We start from the raw sequence: 6,921 nt of genomic DNA on the forward strand, positions 1-6,921 counted from the left end.
AAAATAAAAAAAAAATAGGGGAAAAAAAAAAAGCTAAGTACAAGTGTATTTTGATATATTTAACTGCATTCTGATATAAAGCTCATCCCACCATCAACCAGAAAACTAAGAAAACTAATGTTACCTCAATAAAAAATTAATTCTTAAAAAAAATTCTTGTATGTTAGCTAGATATAAACTAAATCCATAGTTAAAAACAAAAGTTTTGTAATGTTAAAAACACCTAAATGCAAAGTCATACCTGTTCTACACTATATCAATTATAAAAGAAATCTAAGAGGAACTTTTGCTTCCATTAAGTGAACAGGGTGATTTCAGAAAAACCTCCCTCCCACTGAGAATAAGTAAACTAGCTGAATGAAATATAAAAACCATCTATATAAGCATCAGAGAACTTTAAAAACAGAGAAATATAATCAGCCAACAGTTGGTTCATTGCAAAACTAATAAAAAGGATTGCTGTGTAGTGAGATTTTAAGGAGAGAAAAGACGCATATTACAGTACTGGGAATGAAAAAAGAGGGCTTATCACTATAGATCCCACTGGCATTAGGAAAGTCACAAAAATGAAAATCAAGATATAGTGTAAGAAGTTACAGTAACGTCCAATCTCTTTGGATGGAGATGGATAATAATTAGATGGGAGACAAAGCAGATTTCAAAGTGAGGGACAACTTTCTACTTTTTAACCTGGACAGTCATTCCACATTTGCTTTCGCTTTGTGATAAATTATTGAACTGTATATTCATGTTTGTATATTTTTTTTTGTGTTAAACTTTGCATGGGTTATATTTCAAAATAAAAAGGTGGCTACGAATCAGGCTGCACTCTTTTCTATACAATATATATATTTTTCTTTCTATATGTGACCACTCTCAGTTACGTTATGATAGTATAGACATAGCTTAGTCTAGTCTACCCTAACATACTTTGTAAAAAATACTATTTAAGGGGGAGAAGTGGTTGTCAGGGCAACTGGAAAGAAAATGAGGACTATATAAATAAGATAAACTTTGAGAAGAGACTTTCTTTTCCCTGCAAAAGTATTGTGGAAATACCTAATAGTATACACACAGTTGGACCAATTAAGGTTTTTAATCAATAAATACATAGTTAAGCCAATTAAGGTTTGTATCAACCAAAAAATATATATATATAAAACAATACTGCTTTCAAATAATACAGAATGTTTTCAGTTATAAGAATGGAAAAGTTATTAACACTAGTTGCACAAAAACCCTATTAGAAGGAATAAAAGAGTTGTCATTAAGTTTAAAACTTTATAAGGTGTTTTGGAACTAATAAAGGAAATAGTCACTTATTTTTACATTATGAGAGAGGAGTGTGACTATATCAGGGTAAGCAGGAGTCTAAGATTAATAGAAAATTCATCATTCAGTTGGCTAAGTTATTAGGAAAAACTTTCCTGTTCTAAGAGACTAGGTAAATGGTATCAACATAGCCCCAAATGACAGTCTACATTCAGGTGCCAAACAGTGATGCAGAAGGAAAAAAAGGACCATGACACAAAATCAAAAAACATTCTATTTGAAGTCACTATCCTTTTTTTTTTTTTTTTGAGAGAATGTCCTTTTATGGTGCAAAAGTATTTTTTAAGATATAGGGAGAGTAGTAAATGAATGTAGTAAATTAAAGAAAAATAATTTTTTATTAAATGTCATTACTTGTCACAATACAAAGTTATCAATTCTATGTCAAAAGTTATCAATTCTATGTCAATGCCCTACTCTACCTCTGGAAATTAAAATTAAAATTGGAAGTCTAGTGACCAGTACTCTTCTTCCTGTGAATGCAGTTGAAAATTTATGCCAGAATATTTTACAATACCATAAAACAATGATATAGATTTGACCTACGGGTGCAATTTCCTGGCAATATTTCAGTTAATACTCTGTATTATGGGTCCTCTCTGGTGGCGCAGCAGGTTAAAGCACAGCACTGCAAGCTAGATGCAGCTGCTTCAGTGTGAGTTCGATGCCCAGCCCCGAGGTGATCCACATGGTGCGGCAGACCTCTCCTGTCTAGCCTGCTGCTCCCCTTAGTAGTACACTTTGTCAGTTTGTCTGTTCTGTCTCTGGTGAATCCTCTCACTGCCCCTGCACCTCTGACCTGCACCCCAGCTCTGTATACATAAGAAAAAGACAAAAAAAAAAAAACCCAACTCTGTATTGTTCATGCAAATTAAATATCCTGCAGTAGTCACAGTGTCTAGCACAATGTGACATGTGTCACTTTTTTCAGTTCACAAATGACTAAATCGAGACCCATCTGTCATCAAAAAAATTACTTATAGGAAGTCTAAGGACACAAACTAAAAAGGAAAATCTCAAATTAATTAGGTTCTAGATATGAGACGAAATTTATGAAGATCATTTTTATAACAATTTTAGATATCAACTTTTCTGTATAGTGTAACAGACATTAGAAGTAGTCTTATATTTCAACTTGCACCAAAGGCCTGCCATTTTTACACAAGGATGTCTGAAATACTGCCCACACTGAATAACATGGTATTTTCTTCTTAGCGTAACATTTAATGCAAGCAGTCTTATACAAATGAATTAAGTATTCAGGGACCAATTTCAAAACCAACTTTTGAAGACATTTGTTCCAACACTTCACTCAAAATAAACACACTATTTGCAGTCAAGATTTTTCACTGATCTTAAGTATTGTTCTTAGGCCCAGCAAAGTGATAAAAACTCACTATAAAGGTGATTTTGGTCAATCTGTAACAATTACTGGCTTTTATCTATTTTCTATAAAAAACTGCCTTAGTAGCAAAATTAGTAAAATAAACTTTTGTAAATAAGACTTTAATCTCCACCCCCACACTCAGATGTTTCTTTCTAATGAATTGACCATTACATTTCCAAAGGTCTGAAATGGCCAACAGACCATAGAAAGACATTTCTTTAGGCTCCTGCTTGAAACCAACAGCTTCAGCAAAACTGTTGGCCTTGATTCAGAGCCAAGAAATCTAGTCTTTAAAAGCTCGCAAGGAAAGGAATTGTTAAGTGAAATAAGTCAGAAAGAAAAAACTGTTTCCACTTATAGAAGGAATACATGGAAGCCAACAGAGCTTTAGGAAGATAAAGCCTGTAAACTGACCATAGATCTGAGGCATCCAGCAAGGGAGGGGAAAAGAGAGGGGTCACACAGGAGAGGGAAGAGCACAAGGGACCATGGTAATGGTTAATGGGTGCTGTGGTGGTGGGACAAATGAGGGGACTACATGAGGAGAAAATGAACCACCATGTAAGAAAATAGATCATAAATAAGCTAGTAAGGGTATTTTACTAACGTATTATTTGTAAAAGAGTAAATTTAGAGGCAAAGTAAATGTTCATCAGTAGAGAAATAGTTGAAATAAATTCCATATACCCATTATTAGTTTATGTCTATTAAAACTAAAAGTTATGCATAAAATGATTTACATAGTAAAAAATTAATGAAAAGTCACAAACTAACAAAATACATATGATTTCATTTAAAAAAATATAAAACAAAGCACAGAAATAGCAGTCAAATGTTTTATGGACATACACACAAGATTTGAAACACATCAAAGAGTAATACTGTTTGTGAGTGTCTTGGTGATGGAACCTTCTCCTTTTTCTTATACTTAAAAACTTCTGTATTGTCTGTATGGTTATTTCAATAGAATACATTATATAAGTAAGCTCCCTCTACCACAATACAGAATGTCAGACCTCCTGCAAAAGAATTTTTGTCTGGTATCCTGACTTTTATGTCTGCTATCACTTCTATATCCTTGACTCTGATGGCCAGTATGGATTATTCTACATTACTGTAACCAACAGAGAGAGTGTTCTTAAAACAGCTACCATCCTCAGGGCACACAGCAAGATGCATCAGGTCCAAAAGTTCAATCTTTTTGTAAAAGAGGCCTAACAATTCATCTTCATAGTTGCAGACTGAGGGACAGGCTTATATTAAACATCCTTACGATAGACCAAGAAGGACAAGTGGTATCTTCATACTCTTCTTTGCTGCAGTTCAGAGCCAACACCTCTCTGAGGAGAGCTCTTTTACATATCTGATCCCCAGTTTTTACATCTGATACACCCATTTTTCTTTTTGCCACTTAGGTGATCCCCACTGATCAACCTAGCTTTGATGGCCAGGAGAGATGTGTTCATGAGTTCCAAGGGATTGTAGCAGTTGGAAAGGTTAACTCTCGGCAGAAAACCTCCACAGGGTACTGCATATATAACAACTTCCTTCTCCTACATTCTCACTTCTTTCTGTGAAAAATCTGTTTCTATGCTCTGGAGCTTTAGGCTACAGGGCAAGACTGGGGCAGGAGTGGTATGTGCATGCATTCCTTAAAAGCTGCTGTCTGAGGGGTGGCTTCCAATCATTCTGACTCTAAGTACTAACTGATTTTTTCCCCCAATGGGATACTGACAGCTCTTTCTTGGAAAAATGGAAACCCAAGTACTCCTAGTTTGCACTTTTTTTTCCATTCATGTTTCATCATATTAATCCTTCCATGTATAACTATCTTTTTTGTTTTAGTGACATTAAACTTATAATAGTTATACTGAATTTATTTTAATTATCCCCCTATTGATGGATATTTAGTTTGCAAATCAGTACATTAAAAGGATCAAATACCATGGTCAAGTGGAACTCTATGGGTACAAAGAAGGTTCAACAACTTTAAATCAATCATTGAAATACACCTCATTAATAAAATGAGGGGTGAGAGTCATATTATCATCCTTTTAAAAAAAATTTAAGATTTATTTATTTTTGCATACAGAACTAGGATACAAGCCAGAGGTGGGGGGGGGAGAGTTGGTTTGGGGGGGGTGCTGAAAGGATTCACCAGAGGGAGAGTGGGGAGCAGAACAGGCAGACTGATGAAATATACTGCTGAGGGGAGCAGCGAGCAAGACAAGAGAGGTCTGCTGTGCCATGTGGATCACCTCCGGTGCTGGGAATTGAATTTGCACTGAAGTGGCTGTGGCTACCTTGCAGTGTTGAGTCCTAACCTGTTGCGCCACCAGGGAGGGCCCATATGATCATCTTAAAGAAAAAGCATTTGGACTTCCCTAGTAGTGCAAGGGTTAAAGTGAAGTCTCAGCACTATGAAGCAAACAGCAGCCATTGCCACAAGAATTTAATCCCCAGCCAGAGAGCTAACACACATGGCACAGCCGACCTCTCCTTTCTTGCCTGCTGCTCCCCTCAGCCATGTATTTCAGTATGTCTGCTTGTTCGGCTCCCAAACACACACACCCCTCACCTCTGGCCTACACCCCAACTCTTATATGCATAGATAAGTATTTTTTTAAGCAACCACTTGACAAAATTCAAGATCCATTCGTTATTAAACACTGAACAAAGAGGCATAGAGGGAAGACACATCAGTACAAGAATAAAGGACTTATGTAATGAGCCCCCAGTTAACACCATACTCAACAGTAAAAAGTAAAAATGAGATTAGATACAAGGCAATGATGCTCACTCTTGCCACTTTTATTCAATATAGTACTAGAAGTTCTAGTTAAAATTAACAGTTAAGCAGAATAAATAAAAGCACCTAAATTGGAAAGAAATAAAACTGTTACTATTTGCAAATGGTATACTATATGGAAAACACTAAATATTCTACCAAAAAATGCTGTTAGAAATAAAGAACAAATTCATCAAAGTTGCAAGGTAAACTAATTTGCCAAAATGTGTTGCACTTCTGAGCACTATAGTGAACTATAAAAAGAGAAATTAAGAGGGTCCTCCCAGGTGGCGCAATGGATTAAAGCACACCACTATGAAGCTCTCTAAAGCCACTGCAACATGAGTTCGATCCTAGGCCAGTGAGGTGACCCATATGACATGGCAGACCTTTCCTGACTCACCCACTGCTCCCCCTCAGCAGTGTATTTCAGTAGATCTGCCTGCTCTGCTCCTCAGTCTATCTCTGGTAAAATCTCTCACCCCCTGCACCTCTGACCTGTACCCCAGTTCTTGTATGCATAAATAAATAAATCTTTTTAAAAAAGAGAAATTGGGCTCTTCCTGGTGGTACTACGGGTTAAAACACAACACTATGAAGCTATCAAAGCCACTGTAACACAAGTTCAATCCCTGGCCACAAGGGGTGAACCACATGGCATAGCAGATTTCTGACCCGCCTACTGTTCCCCTCAGCAATGTATTTCAGTATATCTGTCTGTTCTGCTCCCCACTCTGTCTCTGGTGAATCCTCTCACCCCCTGCACCTCTGGCCTGTACCCCAGTTTTGTATGCCTAAATAAATATTTAACATAAAAAAGAGAAATTAAGAAAAACAATCCCGCTTACAATTGCGTCAAAAAGAATAAATGTCTAGGACTAATAAGACCAAGAATGTAAACAAAAGTACATTGTAAACTAAGATACTGAGGATAGAAACTGAAGACAAAGAAGCATAAATATAGTCCCTATTTGTGGGTTGGAAGAATTTACTGCAATTAAAATGTGCATACTGCCCAAAGTAACATACAGATCCAAAGCAACCCTATCAAAATTCCAAATACATGTTTTTCACAGAAATAGAATAAACTATTATGCAACTTGTGTGAAGCCACAGCTCCAACTCCATATAAAAGAATGGAAATAGGCCTTACAAGAAAAACATCAAAAAAGACAAACAAAAAATAAATGACAATGATCACTTATGTCTCAATAAACAACTTACTGTAAATGGTCTAAATTTGCCAGTCAAAAGTGGGTGAATAGGCCCTCCCTGGTGGCGCAGCGGGTTAAAGCACAGCACCAAGAAGCTGAAGCCACTTCCGCATGAGTTCGATTCCCGCCTGCCCCGGTGGTGACCACATGGCGTGGCAGACCTCTCCTGACCCGCCCGCTGCTCCCCTCAGCAGTGTACT

At 36.7% G+C, this 6,921-nt stretch overlaps 1 protein-coding gene across 2 annotated transcripts in view; it reads right to left on the bottom strand.

Annotated features, from left to right (window-relative positions):
* The window catches only part of MTFR1 (mitochondrial fission regulator 1), a 43,112-nt gene that overhangs the window by 32,842 nt on the left and 3,349 nt on the right, over window positions 1-6,921 (bottom strand). The gene's annotated exons all lie outside the window — the stretch shown is intronic.

This window comes from Condylura cristata, unplaced genomic scaffold (assembly GCF_000260355.1).
Source record: "Condylura cristata isolate star-nosed mole 26May11 unplaced genomic scaffold, ConCri1.0 scaffold00009, whole genome shotgun sequence".
Classification (NCBI taxonomy): Eukaryota; Metazoa; Chordata; class Mammalia; order Eulipotyphla; family Talpidae; genus Condylura; species Condylura cristata.